Raw genomic sequence first — 21,492 nt, forward strand, 5'->3', positions numbered from 1 at the left:
GCTTCAGAGAGAGACAAGCTCAGTTGAGATTGTTCCTTGCTCAGGGGGCTCATGACCCTATCTCATCCCTTGCATCATCTTGAAGATTTGCTCTTTAATGTGTAGCACAGCTGACCAGCCTCTCTCCAACCCCGGAGCACCAAACAAGGGGTGAGCAACTCATTGCTTACTCTCCTGTCCCTGCATGCAGCTTCAGAATGGCGCAGCGTGTGCTTCCCAGAACTGACCTCCAGCAAGGAGGCCGAGGCCAATTCTCATGGCCTTCCCTTATTGGGGCGTCTAGCTCCAGTTGTGCTATGAACACTCCGATGCACCCAGCATTTGAATAAGCACAAGCACCAGGACTCTGACTACTGCATATGTAGCATTGGCCTGCTAAACCCAGGGTTGTGAGTTCAATCCTTGAAGGGGCCATTTAGGGATCTGGGGCAAAAACTGGGGCTTAGTCCTGCTTTGAGCAGGAGGTTGGACTAGATGACCTCCTGAGGTCCCTTCCAGCCCTGATATTCTATGATTATTTGATAACCATTACAGTAATGCCAAAGGTCAGACAAAGTGCATTCCATAACTTACACAAAGCTCTCTGGGCACAAGAAAGGTACATCAGCATAGAATCGGACAAATGTTGGGCTAGAAGGACCTTGAGAAGTTATCGAGCCAGCTCCCTTCACTGAGACAGGACCAAGTAAACTTACACCATCCCATACAGGTGTTTGGCCAACCTGTTCTTAAATGCTTTGCTTTTCCAGTCAGAGACAGCGAGAATTTCTTTCCCCTTTCATACTGCATGACTTCTTGTCTGATATATTAATGTGGAGGTCACCGTCAAATCACATGCAAAGTCCTGGGCCAAGATTTTCAAAAATTGAGACCTAACTTTAGGCTCCTAAGTAATTCTCTCAGCACATAAGTACCTGGCCTGATTTTTCAAAGGGCTGAGCATTCAGCACTTGCCATTTCTTTCAAACAGAGCTGCTGGTTGCTCAAGATCATTGAGAATCAGGGGTGAAATCCTGGCCTATTGAAGTCAATGGCAAAACTTCCAATGACTTCAGAGGGGACACGATTTCACCGCAAATGCCTGAGTACAGACTTAGGAACATAACTTCAGCGGTGCAGACCAAAAAGTTTAAATAAAGCCTTGGGCATCCAGCCATATCCACTGCAGGCAGAGCGCTCAGCCTGTCTGGAAATCAGGCCACACATGTAGGTGTCTAAATATGGACTTAGAAGAGAGATGGGCAATTTTTTTATCCAAAACATTTTCTCCCTGAAAATTGCAGATTCATGTTTGGTGAATTCATGTCAATTATGGCAGTTGTTCTGGCTGAAACAAAAAAAGAAAAAAATTGGAAAATTATATTATCTAACTTTTTTTAAAAGCCCTAGTCCCCAGGCTATAGAGTCAGACACACTCTCTTTCTCAGGCTGAGGGACTATCCAAGTATTTTAAACAGAAGTGGAGGAAAAGCTTCAATAGGAGAAATTGAGAGACCCCAATAGCAGAATATCCTACTGGCTGGTAGTTAAGGAACTCACCTGGAGGGGGAAAACCTGGACTCAAGTCCTTGTACCAAAGCAGGGATTCAAACTGGGGTCTTCCACATTCCTTGTGAGTGCCCCAGCAAGTGGGTGAATGAAATGTTGACCTCAAAGGCAATTTTTCTGACTTTTCAAGTAGATGAAAAATTTTGGTTTTAGTTCAGCTCAAACCAATTTTTTCCCCATTTTTCAGAATGGCCAGTGAATCAAAAAATCAGTTAGCACACAGCTCAACTTAGAAGCCTAATATCAGTCCCTGAGTTTTGAAAATCTTGGCCCCAGTGTTTGTGATTATGATCATTGTACCTTAGGTTTTCCCATCGAACATGCCTCTATGGGTAAGAGTAGGGCCTTTTTCCTGCCTTAGCTCTATTCATTGTCATTGCTCTGGATTTTTTGAGGCCTGAGCAGAATACGGGGCTACTTTGCAATCTGATCTTTCTGAAATAAACCTCATTCATTCTTCAAAGATCCAAAGCCTTTTCCCTTGAAAACAGGGAGCCAGTTAAGTTACACATAATGTAAAAGAAAAGCAAGGTAAAATCACACTGATTCAAGCCTCATAGAGAATGGAATGTATTTTCATATGAACCTGCTTGTTTCAGACCCCTGGTGAATAGCTTAGTGCAGTTAGAACCAATGTCTTTGTGCTGGTCTATGCTGCTGGCTCTCTGAAAAGGAAAAAAAAAAAGGACCTTCTGAGATGTTTAACGTACATAAGGTCTGCAATATGTGCTGAGAGCTGGGATTAGCTCTAATGACTGGCATTTGTGGTTCAGAGATGATCCGATGTGGCCCAGCTTTCAGCCAAACGTGGCTTAGCTAGAGTAACTAAGGGGTCAGTGGAAATGAAGACAAAATGGCAACGCAGCTCAGGAAAGCAGGAAAATGATGTCTTGCTACTGGGTCAGATTGCCTGGTTCAGCCAAGTGCACGGGGTGCAAGATGGAAGGTGTCCGTAGACAGTCTTTGAAGCCCCTTGAACGTCAGCCATCTCAGTGCTAGGCTGGTTTTCTGTCGCAGAGAAGCTGACAGCTAATAATCCAAATGGGCTGCTCCATGCTGCGCCAGCTCCTAAAGGAATTGCTGGGCTGGAGGAAACCAGTGATCCGTCTAGTCTAGTATCTCTGAGAGTGTCTAGGGCCAGTGGTAGGGGCAAGAAACCCAGGAGTCAACAGTTAATCCCATCGCTCGTGCCTCATCTTTATTTATTTGTATGAAATGGTTATAGTTATCTTTCAATTGTAACACAAGTGAAGGAGTGACTGTCATGTAAATTACATTACCATGGTATTTCCTCTGCTGCTCTAACAGCGGCAACTTCGATTGGATTGCTGTGAAATTAGGTGGTTAAGTGGTGTGTGTTTCTGGAGGGATGTCACCACTCAACTCTTAACAAATGCCTTTGTAAATAATCAGAGTTGCCCCAGATATTCCCTCTGTTAAGAATCCCGAGGAAAGCTGTGAATGACATAGTAGTAATGTTACCTACTTGAGAACACAAAATGGCAAAGATTGCAGTGGTGAGCCCCGTAAGTCTATGAATCCCTCGAAGGGCAAGGGGATTATGTAAAAGTATTAAAATGGCTATCAGTCACCTAAGCAAACAAGTTACATGTATTTTTCTCTTGGCTTGCAAGACCAACCTGTGTACTGCCCCTCCCTGCCTCATCTCTAATGTAAACACTTATCTTCTATGTTTCTGTCATGATCTCTATTTCACAGCATCATAGGAAACAAAAACACATTTAATTCTCACCTGTTAAATATGCAAACACCTGTTTACATATGACTATATAAATAAGGCACTTATAGTTGTTCTTTCCAACTAACTCACATTTGACATGCCTCTGAAAAGCATTTGGCTACTGATATTTAGTGACTGTTGGGACTGTGGTTAATTAGTTAAATCAGATATTATACAATAGGTTATTTCTGTTGAGAAGCATTTAGAATGCATTATATTGATCTTTATTAAAAGCAACGTTGATCTTTCTTGTGGCACATTTCATAAAGGTTTTGGAGAAGACTGTTTTCAGAAGCAGGCACATATCACAGGCAGTAAGATACCAGAATTACTTAGGTCACCCAATTGTACTAGATAGATTTTTTTTTTACAAGCACTTCTCTGATTGCTTCCTTTCCATTTGTTTATTTAGTTGGGTTTATTTCAAAGGTCTTTCCATTCCTCAGAGAAATTTTACAAAAATTACAACATGTATAGGTTTAGATCTTCAGCTGGTGTCAAAATAATTTCTAAGTTAAGACCAACATGTTAAACTCCACCCAGATATTTAAATCAATGGGAATTCTATGGATGAAGAACTTGCAGTAAGGGACCCAATGAGTATATGGGAACTGAGGGAATTCTTGAAATGCTAGGAATGATATGGGAAGTATGTCTGTGTGTGACAGTACTCTACTGGAAGGAAATAAAGCTATTGAGCTAAGGGTATGTCTGCTCTGGAGCTGTAAAGGAGAAAAACGTGCCCTAGCTTTGATCAAGCTAGCGTGCTAAAAACAGAAGTGTAGCCACAGCAGTGCAGGCAGCCAGAAGGGCTAGCTGCTCCGAGAATGATCCCATCCGAGAGGCTAGGCACCATACTTGGGGTGGCTAGCTCCTCCCACTGCTTTTGCCACAGCAGGAACGCTTCTTTTTTTAGTACTCTAATCCAACCTAGCATGGGTATGTCTCCTTGAGATGGGAATTACACCTCCCGATTCAAGTGTAGACATACCCTATGTGTCATAGGCCTTCTACCGCTGGCAGTTGATGATTTATGTTGAAGTGGTAGGTGCTAGTGCTTTTGGATCGGGATGTTTCAAGTTCTCTTTCTGGTGTTACCATGAAATTGGACTGGTGCATGGACACAGTGATTGACAACATTGAAGTCCTATGTGGCCATGGATTTGTTATGATACTTGCCTACTTTATAGGGGTGTGTGATTCTTCAGTAATATGTGTAGTGTCATATCTTGGGATCTGGGTTATTCTGGTGGACTAGGAGAAGCTGCATATGTAGTAAAGTTTGTCATTAAAACTGCAGCCAAAAATTCACCAGATCCAGCGGGATACTGGTGCTGAATTAGAATTTTTGCAGATTTCTTGTACCAGTATGTCTTGGGGTAGAACACCAGAAGCAAAATTTGTTCTCACTGTTTGCTTGTGCTCCCCTGTCCGTCTCCACCTGTTGTCTCTTGTCTTATACTGGGACTTTTCTGCTTGGAAAAGAGACAACCAAGGCAGGATATGATAGAGGTCTATAAAATCATGATCGGTGTGGAGAAAGAAAATAAGGAAGTGTTATTTACTCTTCATAACACAAGGACTAGGGGTCACCCAATGAAATTAATAGGCAGCAGGTTTAAAACAAAAATTTCTTCACACAACGCACAGTCAACCCGTGGAACTTTTTGCCAGAAGATGTTGTGAAGGCCAAAACTATAACACGGTTAAAAAACCCAAACCCTAGATAAGTTCATGGAGGATAGATCCATTAATGGTTATTAGCCAGGATGGGCAGGGGTGGTGTCCCTAGCCTCTATTTGCCAGAAGCTGGGACTGAACGACTGGGGATCGATCACTTGATGATTACCTGTTCTGTTCATTTCCTCTGGGTCACCTGACACTGACCACTGTCGGAGGACAGGACACTGGGCGAGATGGACCTTTGGTCTGACCCAGTATGGCCGTTCTTATGTTCTTATACTTAGATTGCAAGTTCTCTGGGGCAGGGACCAACTCTTTGTTCTGTTTGTACAGTGCTTAGCCTAACAGGCTTAGTCGTGACTGGGGCTCCTAACCCAATTGCAGTATAAATAATATCTTGATGGTGCAGTTTCTGGGTTTGTGACCAAAATTTGGGAGGATCCAGAGGCCACAGCTGTTTTTGCAGGGATATCACACACTGGGGGGGCAGATTTTCTAAGGTGCAGCAGCGGGGGCTCAATTCCCTGTTTACTCTGTTGAATTTGGGGACCTGGAGCCAGGAAGTGGCTGGATCCGGGGTGCTGGTTCTGGGGTTTAGTGGCACCAGGAGGCTTGCTGCCGCAGGAGTTGCTGCGCCGTGGCGGGAGCAGTTTCAAGGTATGCTGTATTTACTCAGCGCGGTTTGCAGGGGGGAGGCAGATTTTGGCTGGCTGTAGCTGTGGGATTGTGCAGAGCTGTCGCATGGGATCCGATGCAGGGGGCTGGGTTGTTCCGGCGCAGGAGAAGTCGCTAGATCTGGTCTCTGCGGAGGATGCACCTGGGGTATCACCATCCCCAGGCTCCGGCTCTTTCTTCCCCCTTCCCCAGCGCCGCACCCTCTAGGCAGCTGGACGTCTCCGCTTCGACCAGGGCGAGGCGAGCTCGAGCTCCGCCAGTCACAGCCCGGATGTAGCAGCAGCGGCAGCAGCAGCCCGGTGCCGGCTCCCCCCCCCACGCCCCCAGCAGCCGCCTGCCAGGGACACACGCCGCGAGCCCGGGCTCGCCGGAACATGGCGCTCGGGGCGAGGGAGCGGCGGGCGCGGGAGGCGACGCGTGCAGCCCGGGCTCGCCTGACAGCCGGCCACTAGGTAGGCGCGAGGCGGGGACGGGGCGGCCGGAGCCGCGCCGCAGGCTGGCTCGCGGGGCGTCAGCCCGGGTTTCCCGGGAGATGAACCCGGGGGGGGGGGGGCTCGGAAGAATCGACGCCTAGATGGGCAGGTAGGGCTCGAGACCGCTCCCTGCAGCGAGAGCGGCCTTTGGGGGGCGGAGGGGGGTGCCGCGGTTTGGCCCTCGGGGCTTTACAGAATCGTGCTTTTGCCTGACAGATTAGGAAAGGGGGCCCCCCCCCTCCCCGTGCCCGAGCCCTCGCCCTCGGTGTTCTACAGAATGCAGCCTCGGCTGGGGCGGGGGGGGGGGTGACATGCACAAATGGACACGACTCCTTGCAATACTCCTGTAGGCAGCTCTGTCCTGTCAATACTGGACGTCTGGGGACGCAAGTGAGAAGCGGGGGTATCAATAGTAACCATGATGCTGCAGCAGTCTCATGGGCTACATATATATATACACACAATGACATTTAAAATACACAGGATTTTTTGTTTGTTCGTTTTCTTACTGCAAAAAGCTCGGTGACCCTGTCATTTTAGGCACTGGTTGCGGGGGGGGGGGGACTGGAATGCTTTCTGTTCCCAACTCTGGTGAAACCATGTCCTGTCTCTCAGTCTGATGGGAAAACTTACTTGTGTATTCAAAACAACTTTTGCTTTTGAGGTTTACTTTGTGTGGGGGGAGGGTGGGTTTTTTTTTTAATAGTGTCTACAGCTAACCATCTAAAACAATGGAATAATTAGGATATGGTCACTTAACTAGTGAACATGCATATATGTTCTTTGAAAGCTGGTGTATGTAGCTGCAAACACAACAGCAACACTGCTTTGCATTGGCCAATGACATTAACATCATAGATGGATAGAAGATAAAATATTCTATAAAGTGTTATCTAGACATGCTTTCAATAAAAAGTTGAAGCATGAATCCTGAGGTATTAAAAGGTCTGGCTGCTTAAAAAGAAGCAACCCCATGGTAAGCTTTGTCAAAGTGTGTCGTAAAGAAATACATTTTAACTGGAAGTATTAAATACTGTATAACAGCCCAGTCTAAGACTAACACTTTGAGAGAGAGACAGTGCAGAGACAGGAAAGCTGGGCAAACTGCCAATAAAATCAATAGAAGATAATGCCAAGCCTCTTTGATAACACTGGCTTTAAAATCAAATCAAGCCCTCTCACGTAATTTATTTTTGTTTAATTGCTTTTATGAAAGGAGATGACTTTTTAATGTTTGCCACTTGTGCTGTATTTCTTCACGTCATACATGCATGTCACTCAGTGTGGTGGGGAGAGTTTTATATAGAGTGTTTTAAAAATATCCACAGTTCCTTTGAATAATTTATCCCATGCGGGGGAAGAAACCCAAACCATTTCTACAAGGCCACTGACCTTGTGGTGGCATTAGAGAAGTATATGAGACATTTGACAATGTTGCTTGATGAAGAAAGTACTGGGGAAAGAAATCATATCAAGCACTTCATAACCATGAGCTTTAAAAGGTAGAAGGAGGGTTTGATTTGTGTGCCTGCATTTGAGGCATATGGAGAGGGAACCTGGGAGTGAGAAAGGGTTCTTAGGAAAGTCCTGAATTAAACATGTTAGAAATGGTAGAAAATATTGAAATGTGCAGAAACAGAATAATTTAAAATATGTTGAGGAATGTTGACAAGAGTATCAGGGGCTATTTTGACAAATCTTTGAGGGAGTAATTTTTAAAGTAATAGTTCTGTGCAAATTGTTTGTTTGGTTTGAATCATGGGCAAGATTTTCTCAAGTGGCTGTTGATTTTGGGGTGCCTCATCTTTTGGGAGCCAAACTTGATATTTAGGGGAAGATGGCTCAGAACTCTCTGAACATCAGGCCCCTTTAAGGTGTCACCTGAAAAAGTGAGGCACCCAAAATCTTGAGTCACTTGAAAATCTGGGTCAATATACTTGCAGATACTCCGCTTTTGTCTTGCTGTGCAGACAAATATGGGTTTGGAAATTGTCTTCATGTATTTTAGGTATCCTTTTTTGTCTCATTAGTTTTGAGCATGAGAATCAAAAGCAAAAGTATCATGCAATGACATGTATGGTAATTTGAAGGTTCTCAAACTTGTTCATAGGGTGGACCACACATGAATTGTGAGATTTTTCTCATGAACCACCTCCTCTTCTATTCACAAATACACAGACCACCCTTCTTCCCAGTCATGGTCATATATCATCCATGTGCTTACATGGAAAATTAATATATAGAAAGTATTTGGGATGGCATTTTCCAAAGCACTCAGAGTTGGCCTAACTTTTCTCCCACTGATGTCCATGATAAAACTCCCGTTGACTTGAATGGGCCCAGAGTTAGGCCAACACTGAACACTTGTGAAAATCCCACCCTTAATTTTAGTTTCTTTTTAATGTGATTTAGCAGCTGGAAATAAGGAGGAGAACTAGCACTGTGTGAGCAGACAGATGTCCATGGCCCATTAATAGGCCCTCCCGGGACGCTGCAGGTGGGAATGAGCCTTCCAGCCTGGCAAGACCTACTCATGCTAGTTGGGCTTGAGCACGTATGCTAAAAATAGCTCATTCCCAGCTGTAGTGTAGACATACCCAATTAGGGAGCCACTGTGCCAAACTCTAGCTTTTTCCACAGCCATTACTGTAGTGTGAAACTTTTGTCAGTAACTGCCCAGGACAAGGGAAACATCACTGTGCCATCCTTGACTATCTGCATATCCTTGTTGGTGGAGCTGGCTGTGGGTGAGGTTAACAGCTCGATGCATTTTGGTATCAGTGACAGATGTTTCATAGCATAGGAAATCCCTACATTGAGGTTAGGAAACTCAAAAACTCCCTGTTGCTGGGTTGCCTCTAGTAGTGATAGGGGATTTAGAGCCCTAAAGGAGTGGATTTCCTGGGGTCCACTTGCATCTTGCCATGCCCGTGGAGGTACTAGCCCTGCACACAGCTGCCTTGTCCCCCACCCCATGGTAACCTGGCTTGTGTGTTTCTACTGATTGGCCATGCTGCACCAGAGGGAAAGGTGGACAAGTATCCAGGTGTATGTGCTTGGATGTCCACCACCTGTGAAAAGCTTCATATTTTCCTGAAGTCACCCTGCAACCCGTGCAGAGCCCCAGCTGTGGTGGGCTCCAGAAGACGAGTCCTAGGGAAGGCAGGGTGTGCTGCAGAGCTTCTTCCCCCAGTTCCATGCTCAGCTCATTGCTCCTGTTGTGACTCCCCTCTAGTTAAGATACTTGTGTGACCCATATTGCCAGAGCTTTGGTGCAGCTCCCAGTCTTTATTGTATTTATTTCTTCACAACCCCTCGGTGAGGTATTATCCCCATTTCACAGATGAGGCACAAAGAAGCTAAGTGACTTGTCCAAGCTCACACAGGAAGTCTGTGGCAGAGCAGGGGATTGAACGTGGGTCTCCTAGTTCCCTAACCACTGGACTGTCCTTCCTCTTTGCAGAAGGCTACAGTAATGTTATTTTTTTGTTCCTTAAATGGTTCTTAACTTCTGCATTGTTGTTCCTGCAATGGGCTTTGTTCTGGCTTTCAAATTTGCAGTGGGCTTCCTAGGTGTGTTTTGTTTTGTTTTAGTTTCAGGAGCACTGGCCACTGTCTCCACTGTGAAGATCCATGACTTGATGAATATTTATGTTTGGCTGAAACATCAGGATACCAGTGGCTAACCCTAATGAAAATCAGCATGGAAATACATATTGAGCAAGTTTCTTGCAAAGCATATTATTCTGCAACTATTATTTTGAGACTTCAGAAAAAATGCATTATTCATCCATCACAGGACTCACACTGCTGCTGTCATGTATTCTTTTTAGCATCAGTTTTAAATGAGTTCAGCCCTGATCCAGTGGTCCTTTATTCAGAGGAACTCCAAATTACTGAAGTTTTGCCTGTGAAAAGACATGGACATAGACACTTTACCGGCAATATTCAATTTCAGTGAAGCTTGGTCCCATTTTAAAAGCTCTGATTCCCTTTTTCCCCTTTTGCTTTCTCTCGCTTGCTCTCACACACATACACTTGAAACTCAAGTTGACTCTGATGGAGTCTATTATCATTCATTTGAAGCTTTTACAATAGAGAATCCCAACTATTTGGCAAGAGTTTGGCATGTGCTTATTAAAATCCATAAAGTGATGCTGTCGCGCGTTTTAGTTGGGTCTTTGTGCTTTTGATTTTTAATTTTTTTTAAACAAAATGTCAGACCATTGAGGGACACAAACAAGTATGCTGGCACACGTTTTCTATGCATTTTTGGTTTAATGAGTAAACTGAGTGTGTTGGGTATAAATAAACGTACACTTCTAAGAGAGGAACTAGTATAGAAATCACCAAGACACACAATCCACACTTTCAGGATCCAACCTGGTGCTATACATGAATCCACAGAATGTCTTTGCAATAGTACCTGATTTGATTGCTGTTGAAATAATTGGAAGACTGTTAATTAACTAGGAGAACATAAAATCATGGAAACATAGCTATCTAAGCCTGGAAGGGACCTCGAGTGGTTATCTAGTCCAGGGATTCTCAACCAGAGGTCCAGGACCCTCTGGGGGGCTGTGAGCAGGTTTCAGGGGGTCTGCTAAGCAGGACCAGTGTTAGACTTGTTGGGGCCCAGGCAGAAAGCTGAAGTCCCACTACATGGGGCTGAAGTCAGGGGCCCTGAGCAATTTAGCTTCACAGTGCCCCCGTAGCATGGGATCCTGAGCAATTGCCCTGCTCGCTACCCCTTAACGCCGGCCCTGGCTTTTATATGCCGAAAACCAGTTATTGTGGCACAGGTGGGCCGTGGAGTTTTTATAGCACATTTGGGGGGCCTCAGAAAGAAAAAGGTTGAAAACCTTTGATCTAGTCCATCTCCTTGTACTGAGACAGGATTGAGTATACCTAGACCCTCCCTGATAGGTGTTTGTCCAGCCGGTTCTTAAAAGCCTCCAATGATGGGGACTCTACAACCTCCACTGCTAGTGCTTACCGATCCTTAGGGTTAGAGAGTCTTTCCTAACCCTAATCTGGATCCTCCTTGCTGCAGCCATTCTGGCCTGATTATTCTTTATATTGCATTAGGACCTAGAGCCCTCAACTGAGATCAGGGCCTCAGGGTGGTAAACACTGTACAGATACTAAAGTTAGAGAGAGTGCCTGCCCCCAAAGAGTTTATAATCTACGGCTTTGGCGTGGTTAACTTTAAGGACATGAGCAGTTCCACTGAAGTGAGAATAGTCAAGGCAAGCATAGGTTGGGAGGAGAAAGAAAGGTGAAATGTCTCCTGACTCCCATGCTAGTGCCCTATTTACTGTGTGCTGCTTTCCCTACCCTCTCATTCCTGATCTAGATCAGCTAGCACAGCCCCTTCTACCTGCATCAGGGCATAACAGGATAGCATGGAGGTGGAGGTTATGATCCTGGTGGATAAAGATGCCAATTCTGAAAATAGTTTAAAACAAATAATCCCAGATGCCAGAAATAGAGCTCAAAATTTTTTTTTAAAGATGTATTGTTCTCTGCTAGAGGCGGTTGTAAGGCGAGAGAACAAGTACATAGAGAGGGAATAGTAAATCTTTATACACAGACAGTTGTGATCAAGGAAAGGTACCATGTAAACACCTATATTTCAGAAACCACAGTATGAATGCCCAGTTATCACATAATTTGACTTATGCTGCAGTTTTGGGTATCACTTAACTCCATCCATTTTGAAGAGCTCATTGTTTCCATAGTAACTCATGTACTTCAAAGGAGGAAGGGAGGAATCAGAGGTAGACAAGAGAGAGGATAAAAAAAGGCATAAAAAGGTATGCTTGTGATGGGTTCTGTAAAGATTTTATTGCTACTTGTTTGGGTCTGTAAAGGTTTTATTGCCACATCCTATGTCTCATCTCATGTCTGATGAGAATAAATCATACATCTCAAACTTTCAGTGATATAAAATATATAGCATCCCACACCATTGCAAATTCACTATAGACTGCATATAGCTCTTTCACTTGACCCAGTCTATTAGTATTTTAAGGGGCCAATCCTGGGAGGTACCAAGCACCTTCAACTCCCTTTGATATTTAGAGCATGTAGCAACTTGCAGATCAAAGTGATTATGCCTGTGATCCCAAATATCTAGAATAAAGTAGCCGTTCCATTTAAAACAGGCTTCCGCATTTTCCAACCTTTTCTCTGTTCAAATCTATTTATTCGTGCACTTAAAAGAAATATACAAGATAACATTATCAGTTCACTGTAACATATGATGTAGTATGTCAAAGGCCCTGAAGGTAAAAAGAACCAGATATAAGAGATGCAGTCCACACTTAGTAACAACAAAACGCTTAGACAGTGGAGGTCTGTAGCTCCAAGTGTCCATGACCATGCTGTACAGCTGTATTCCAGGCATCTAAGATCATAACTGATCTGCTGCAGCCAGCTAAATCGCAGGCAACCACATGACTGCTGCCAGGGCGTGAATGGGCAGTGAACCTTCCTGACCTCTAGTCCAACCTTCCGAGCTCCATATGCAGGGACTTTCTCTTTGAGGCAGACATGTCCCCACTTAGGTCCTTGTTAATACAAATACTAAAATACAACCTTTTCCATTTCTCGTCTCGGATTCCCCCAGGGGAATCTTTTTGCTGTTGTTGGGCTGAGCTGTGCCTCCCCATCACCCTTACTATTGTTAAAAATGTTCTCATACTTCCTACTGAAAGCAATAGAGGGTATGACTACACTTGCATGTTAAGCTGTTTGGACCAGTGGCTAGAGCACATCACTGGGAGCTAGGAGATATGTGATTCTATTCCTGACTCTCCCACTCACTTCCTCTGTGATTGTGGACATGTTACTTCACCTTCCTGCACTGCAGTTTCCTTGTCTGTAAAATATTAAATTGCACACTGCTTGCAAAGTGTCTTTAGAAATGATCATATGGGGCATGGTAGTACCAGGATACAAAATCTACAGGAATGACAGAGAAGGTCGTGCTGGTGGGGGAATGGCACTGTACGTGAAAGAAAGCATAGAGTCAAATACAGTAAAAATCTTAAATGAATCAAACTGTAGCATAGATTCTCTAGGCTCAGGGGTAGAAATTCCATTCTTGAATAATAAGACTATAGCAGCATGGATATACTACTGATTACCTGACCAGGATGGTGACCATGATTGTGAAATGCTCAGAGATGTTAGGATACAAAAACAAAAACAAAAAAAAAACAATAAAACTGGGGAATTTCAACCATCCCATTACTGACTGGGAACATGTCACATCAGGACTGGATGCAGATATAAAATTCTAGACATCATTAAAGATTGCTTCTTGGAGCAGCTACACCTGGAGCCCACCAGAGGACAGGCTATTTTTGATTTAGTCTAAGTGGTGCACAGCATCTGATCCAAGAGGTGAATATAGCTGAACTGCTTGGTAATACGCACCATAATGTAATTAAATGTAACATCCCTGTATGGGGGAATATCCCAAAGAAACCCACCACAGTAGCATTTAACTTCAAAAAGGGGAACTACACAACATTTAGGAAGCTAGTTAAATTGAAATTAAAAGGACCAGTCAAAAGAGTGAAATGCCTGCAAGCTGCCTGGAAACTTTTTGAAACACCATAATACCTCCAAATAAAAAAAAACCCCAAAACAATCAGAGGGCCAAAAATGCTACATAAACTAAAAAAAAAAAAAAAGTGTAAAAGATGCAAGTAGAAACAAAAAGACATCCTTTAAAAATAGGAAGCCAACTCCTACTGAGAAAAATAGAAAGGAGCATAAACTCTGGCAAGTCAATTGTAAAAGTATAAGTAGGCAGGCCAAAAAAGAATTTGAAGACATAAAAGATACAAAAACGAACAGCATTTTTATTAAATACATCAGAAGCAGAATGCCTACCAAACAATCAGAGGGGCCAATGGATGATCTAGGTGCTAAAGTAACACTCAGTGAAGATAAGACCATTGCAGAGAAGCTATATGAATTCTTTGCATCAGTCTTCAAAGCAGAGGGTGTGAGGGAGATTCCCACACCTTGAGCCATTCTATTTAGGCGATAAATCTGAGCAACTGTTCCAGACTGAGGTGCCAGTAGAGGAGATTTTGGAACAAATTGATAAATTAAGCAGTAATAAGTCATCCGGACCAGATGGTATCCGCCCAATGTTCTGAAGGAACTCAAATATGAAATTGCAGAACTGTGAACTGTGGTATGTAACCTACCGCTTAAATCGCCCTCTGTACCAGATGACTACAGGGTAGCTAATGTGACACCAATTTTTAAAAAAGGCTCTATAGGCAGTCCTGGCAATTACTGGCCGGCAAGCCGAACTTTGGTACCGGGCAAATTGGTAAAGAACAGAATTATCAGATACATAGATGAACACTCTGGGTTGCAGAAGAGTCAACACAGCTTTTATGCCTCACCAATCTATTAGAATTCTTTGCGGGGGGCCTACAAATATGTGGACACAGGTGAGCCAGTGGATATAGTGTACTTGGACTTTCAGAAAGTGGTCCCATGGAGTATAGTTATTTCAAAGCAGAGGCTAAGCCACCTGAGGAGTATGCCAGTAGTTACGGAGCAGGAGCTTCTGCTCCTGTTGGGAAGGGGATGTGCCATTACTACTAAAGCTCAGCGCGAGGTTGACTTCAAAACAAAAAGTAACTTATGTGAACCAAGTTATTTCCTTTTACTCTATTTGCTACCAAAACATTTAATTTGGAAAAAAAACCAAACATCTGTTTACTATTCTGTGAACTCAGCTACTTAGTTATGTGCAAGAGAGAGATGCTCAAAGACCTGATCCAGGAGCAACATATAAGGAGTACATTGCAGTCTGTAAGCGCGCGAGTCTAAGGGAGACGTACACTGATGTCACTTACATACTGAGGGGGCCTAAAGTAGGTGTCAGATACATTAATACATATTCCCCTCTGAATGTCAGGGAATGCCCGGCTAAATGCCCTTTTCTGATCATGGGGGTTTATGTGCATTGATATTCCCATATGTCACATAGTAGCTTGAAATGTAGCACACTGAAGTGACAGTGCTCTCCCTGGTATTGTATTATGGCTTCCCAGCACATAAAATATATGGCCTATAATGATGTGTTTGGGGGGGGTGGGATGTTGGTTGCCATTTAATAGCCTTCTGTGGTTGCCACGGAGTGATATTACTTATCATGGTCAAAGTGTGAGCTAATGGGCATAACTGAAGCAAGTTCTTACTCTGTAATTTTTAGGAGGCTAAATTAGGGATTGAAAATAAGCAGAAAAGAAAACCAACTTCAAAAATACTTTGTTCGGTTGTCTACTGTTCTGTTATCATGCCTGTCCCAAAGGAAGGCCCAAGAAAGGCCAAATCCGACTTTATGTCAATGGGAGATTTTCCCTGGGGAAGGCTAGAAGGATCGGGCCCTTATACTGCACAACTCTGAGACCCAAATTGCAAATACACAATGGTGCTGAAGTCAAAGCAGGGGGCTGCAGTAGACACTCAAAATGGCAGGACAGGGAAAGCACACACAAAACACATGGGTGCTATGAGGGATCTATTTCGGATAAATCTCCAAAGGTAAGACAAAATCCGGGAAAAGCTACATTCACGTGGAAATGTGAGTAGCGTTCCTAGGGCAGAAGATTCATGGTCCCATTAGATAGACAGGGAGAAAGAGAGAGAGAGAGCTGATTTTCAGGGGCAGGAAGCTTTGGCTTTGAAAAAGTTTGTTTTCCTGGTTTTTATGCATTACCTTAGAGATATAGAAGAAATAAATCTCTTGTTATAAGAGACTGGGTATGTGAGTTATCCATTCTGTGTCTGTGCTTTCCTTGTCCTATTCTCTTTGAGGATCAATTATTACAGCTGTCAGAATTCACATTGAAAATAAGCAGGGCTTTTCTAGTGTTTACAAAATGCTCCTTAGACTTCTACACAATATAAATAATTTAAATGTTTATGCAGAGCATTACCAGCTGAGAAATAACTTACGATCACTTGAGAGACCAACACCCTTTTTGGGGGCGGGAGGGAGTGCCAAGTGCTGCGGGAAAAGGCTCAGCTCAGAGTCAAGTTGGGTTGAGGCCAGACACTTTTATTTTAGGTTCACCCTTTCAATCACAGTCCACTCCTTGGCCCAGTCTAGCTTTAGCCATCACAGCAGTCTACCTCTGGCACTGTAAGTGGCAGGCAGAAGCCCTTTCTCAGGTTAAGACTGCTGCTGCTGCTGAAGAAATCAGTGGGCCGGGGGTAATGCATCAGTTGGCTCTCTTTCCTCTAGCTGGAACAGGCTTCATCATTTTGTATTTTGTTGGCACTCGCTAATTCAAATGGAGATCTTTTCTGGGCTATATGCAGCAGACATTTATAGGGATGGGTCCAGTCCTGAGTTGGCCTGGCTTCTGCTATGGTAAACCCCAGGGTTCCTGGTGGCATACAGTTAACCTGGAGATGTTCACAAGTTCTCTTTCACTGGGAGTGTCCACAGGGCAGCACTGGCTGAGGTGAAGGTATGGACCGGGTGGCTGAACATTTGCTATTCTAGGGCTTCCCCTGGACAGATTCCACTGGTTGGGCTGTACTGTAGCATAGGCTGAAGCTTAAAGCTTCCTTGCCCAAGCAGAGCCCTTGAGGGAAGGGAGCAGGGCAAACTACTCCTGCCTTCCTGGGGGTGAATCCCTTCTGGGCAGTCTGAGCCTCCCTGCATTAGCAGAGGCTAATTAACCCCATAGGGAGTTTGTCTTTGTGTAACCCACTGGAGAGCCTGTTTCAGGTCTCTCTGTGCCACATTGCAGGGGATAGCAGTTGTTGCAGCCCTCAGCTACAGCTTAAGCATTTGGCTCTGGAGGTCACCCATTCAATACTCAGCGTGTCAGCCAGGATGGCGGTTGTCACGTTTGCATGGTACCATACAGATTTATGGTCCAAAACCTGGCTGAGAAGGTTTGTACACCCACACCTGTGTAACTGCACACACGTCTGTTGTGATATTGGGTCACATAGCAGAGGATGGCCCTGATATCTCTGACTTCCCCTGGAAACTGCAGAAATTGCTATACAGGCCCTCCGCAACAGGTACCATCAAAGGGAAGCATGATGGGACAAGGCCTATGGCTCAAGGGACCTGGCCCATTTGTTTACACATGGACACTTCCTGATCCAACAAGATCCTCTGTGTACAGCTCCCATACAAATTCATCCCATCCTAAGGACATATCCTGCGTCCCTTAGCCACCGCACAGATAGATTTCCTAGCAACTTTGATAAGAGTTTTGCCTGAGTGAGAACTTTAGAATTTAAGCCCTTATCCAATGTTCATTAAAGTCAATAGGAGTTTTTGCATTGATTTCCAAGAGTATTGGATCTGTCCCTTAGCCCTTTAGGAATAGATTGTGCAACGGACATTTAACTGGGATGTGGGGGAACATGAATAACACTTTTATGTTTGAGGGAACCTTATGTCTGTTTCACAGCACCTGGAGGAATTTGCTCCATAGTTTTTTGCAGTATAAATTTTTTGGACCACATCCTGAAGTCTTTATTCAAGACAAAACTTGAGGTTTGACTGAGTAAGGACTTCCAGATTTTGCCAGTAGTATTTTTGTATCCCAGCATACACTTCTCTTACCTTCTGTTTGCATCATTATTTGACATCCCTCTTTTATTGGTGTACGTCTTTTATCCCTCTTTTATTGCTATTATACTTTTGCTTTAGCTTCCAATTATATATAAGAAAGGAAAATATTCTGCTACTCTGATTTAGCTTGAAATTAAACTGAAAGTAGTTTGCACATATGGAATTGTTATTTAGTGGAAAAATTGGTGATACCTGCCAACTAAAGCTTTCTTAGAGAGAAGTATTTTTATATGTTATACTGTCAAATTGCCATTCAAAACAAAGATTGGATAATGCATTGTATCATAGATGCAGTTCCCTTCTTTAATTGTTATGCAGTCAGCTCATTCAGTGAACCTATCTACTCAAAATTTGCCTTTAATAGTTCACTCTTTCATCCATTCTTATTATATATGATCATTTCAGTAGTTTTTGTAAACCTCTGATAAAGTACAATTGGTTAATTTCATATTCTGGAAGAACAGAACTTTAAACCAAGACTAGCTTTGAAATGTCTTTTCTGCAACATCTTCTCAATTCTCTTCCCAGCCACTCAGCAATGCGCCTAACTGCAGTTGTTCTTCCTATAACTAGCAATATATGTTAACTTCCTCATTATTACTTTAACACGTGAATTCTTGGTTGGGAGTCACATTTGAAATGTCTTCTAAGAATACAAGACGTTTCTACATCCGTTACCATGGCTCACTCTTTCCAGTGGAGTGGGTGGTGTATGTTTTCTTTTATCTTCTTTGTAATGAAATTGTAATCAGAATTCTTGGATTAAAATCCAGGAGCATGAATGGAAGGGAAAGCGTATAAGGAGTTTGGGGTTGGGATAGTGGGACAACAATGGGCAGGCATTTGGTTCGTGATAATGTAGGTGGTGGCAGTTACTCAATATGCGATGGACAGAGATCCTGGTCCTGCTTCCAAACACATTGCTTTACAGCTTGAAAAAACAGCTACTAGGTAAAATCCTGGTTCCACTGAAGTGAATGGAAGTTTTGCTAATGAATTTAATGGGGTCAGGATTTCACCCACAACATTTAAAAATTTAAGGGCTTATGTTAATGACAGTAGCTAGTCTTACCAACCCCAAACTTTCAAAAATTGGGAGGCTGGTCCCAAAGTATCATGAGACTGGCTTAAAAGCCATGAGATTTTAAAAAAAAAAAATTTCGGGCCTTTTTATGTGCCTTCAAGCTGTTGAACCTTTATAGTGCACTTGGGTCACTTGCCAAGCTTTTCTCTGCACCTTTGTGGCCAAGAATCCTTTTTTTAAAAAAAGCAAAGCAGAGATTCTCATCTGATCAATTGAGGTTTTAGGTAAAGCATCAAGTATCTGAAGACTTATGATTAAAATCACAAGAGTTGTCAACAATGGGTAGCTGACTTTCCGTGGTCCTCAGCAAGGTATGCTATGTATTTTACTTGTTACAGGAGAATCCCTATTTTATGAACTAATTGGGGATTGAAGAGTTCCTAAAAATCAAAAAGTTGATAAAACTGGACATTTTGAAATGACATAAATCTGGTACATAAGTTGCGATGTGGTGCACTGAATTGCTTTCTTGCCCTTCAAACCAGTGCAAACCACTTTTGGGACGTGAGGAGATATCGACTTGATCTTCATCAGCATCACTTTTATTTTGTGATCCTCCCCCATCCCGAGGGAAAAAATTGTTCAGCACCAGAACCGTGGTAGAAGTGGAGAGCCATGAGGCCACCCCCGCCCCCCGTGGTCCTGCCTTTGCTCCTCCTCTTCTCCTTGAGGCTCCACCCCCTCCTTAGCCCCACCCCTGCTCCTCCTCTTCCCCCCATGGCCCTGTCCCTCTCCATGGCCCCACTCCAGGCTTATTCTTTTCCCCTGAGGCCCAACCCCCTGGTCAGGCCAGAAGCTGGAGTGCCTGAGAGCAGCCTGGGCAAGGGGGCTGGGTTTCCTGAGAGAAGCCCCCAGCCCGTATCCCCACCCCCCGGGGTGTGCCAGCCAAGGCAGGTGGAGGGTCCAGGGCTCCCCACAGTGTCTCAGGCTCCCTGCACAGCTCTTACCATGACCCAACTCCAGATTCTGGCTTGTCCAGGGGGTGGGGCTTTGGGGGGGGGAGAGAAGGAGCAGGGGTGGAGCCCCATGGTAAGGGATGGCTCAGCTCTCCACCGGTAAGAGATTGGCACCATAGGCAGGGGCTGCGCTTCCTGGCGGGGGAGCTGATCAGCTCCTCTGCTGGCACTGTTCCTGCCTGCCCACGGCTTGCAGTTTGCAGGGGACAACACAGCCCCCTGCCCCCCAAATAACACCCATGTTAAAAAGTGGGTGGGCATGGTTCTCCCCCTTTTAAAAGTGGTCCCCTGGTTCTGGTGCCTCTGGTCGGTTATAAGATGGGAGTTCATAAAATTGAGATTCTACGGTATTTTGAATTTAAACAACCATAAAAGACCCTCCCACCTTGCAGGGTCCTAGAGCTCGGGCTCTAGCCTGAGCCCAGATGTCTACACAGCAATGAAACAGCCCACAAGCCTGAGTCGGCTGGCATGGACCAGCCATGGGTGTCTGGTTGCTATGTAGACATACTCTAAGGAAGCTCCAGCTTGAGCATTTCTGCAGCAGGCTGGCATGGAGGACGGATGAGCTCCCTGGTAGGATGGATCCAGCCCATTTAGCTCTTTGTAGCTTAAAAGCAACACTTTAAACTCCACCCAGAAGGCAAATGGGCAGCCAGTAGAACACTAGCGTTGTGTACTCATGGCAGGGTTCTCCACGGAGACGTTCTGCCTCCCCGAGCTCTCTGGCATGCTGGGCACATGCTCAGGGTAGTGCCCTTACACACTATGATGTGGTGTGTTGCCTGATTCCCACCCCAGTCCCACAGTGGCCAGGGAATTGTGAAGCCAGGGGTGTGTAAGGGCCAGACAGAATATGCCCCTACAATATTTATTTAATTTACATAACACCAATAAAAAATGTCCAGGCAAAAAGCGCTGGGTGCCATATCAATTAATTAGAATTACAGGGGCAAATGATAGGTACCCAGCAGCCAGAAAAAATCATATTAAAATAATGAATTAGCTCAGCCTGCCAGTAAATCAAAGCTGCAAGACAGTCTCATTAATTCCCGCTGCCCCGCCACCCACTACTCTCAGAACACAAATACATTATGCCCAGAAGATCAGATAATTTGTGCTGTTTCAGAGCAAGGGAGAGCCAGTTCCAGAGACCTGGAGCCCTCACTGATAATGCCCAGCCAGCCGGTCCCTCTTGTATAACTAAGTAAACTGCAAGCTCCAGTACTGAATAATACTATAAAGCGATCAAATGGAATAACTGATACTATCAGGGAAATGTCCATGGAGTGGAACCTCGCTGATGTGCATTTATAACAGGAGAGGTTCTGTACAGTTTGTGAATTAGCAAATAAGGTCCCGGTTTAGGAAAGCAATTAATTATGAGCTTAAATTCTATTGATTTCAATGGGAGTCAAGCATGTGCATAAAGTTAAGCACATGTTTAAGTGTTTGATGTACAAATGTGTACAATAGAAACCTCTCCGAGATAGCACTACACCATGGGAACTGTTTAACCCAGGTCACATCAAAGGAGCTTCCCAGCAAGTGGGAAGAAGATATAAAAGGGGGACAATGACATCAGTGGGGGACCTCACTCTTCCTGCAACCACACACCTGGAAACACCTGAGGGGCAAGGACTGAACTGTGGGAAATGGGAAGTGATGGTCCCAGGCTAGAAGGATCTTTA

At 44.3% G+C, this 21,492-nt stretch overlaps 1 protein-coding gene across 3 annotated transcripts in view; it reads left to right on the forward strand.

Moving 5' to 3' along the window:
• The first annotated feature begins 5,747 nt into the window (after positions 1-5,747).
• PAK5 (p21 (RAC1) activated kinase 5) overlaps positions 5,748-21,492 on the forward strand; it is a 179,069-nt gene continuing 163,324 nt past the window's right edge. For all 3 annotated transcript variants that reach the window (XM_084622726.1, XM_084622727.1, XM_084622729.1), the window contains exon 1: positions 5,748-6,099. The gene's annotated coding sequence lies outside the window, so the exon portion shown is untranslated. The remainder of the gene's footprint in view (positions 6,100-21,492) is intronic.

Source organism: Lepidochelys olivacea (assembly GCF_965140295.1).
Source record: "Lepidochelys olivacea isolate rLepOli2 genome assembly, chromosome: 3".
Classification (NCBI taxonomy): domain Eukaryota; kingdom Metazoa; phylum Chordata; order Testudines; family Cheloniidae; genus Lepidochelys; species Lepidochelys olivacea.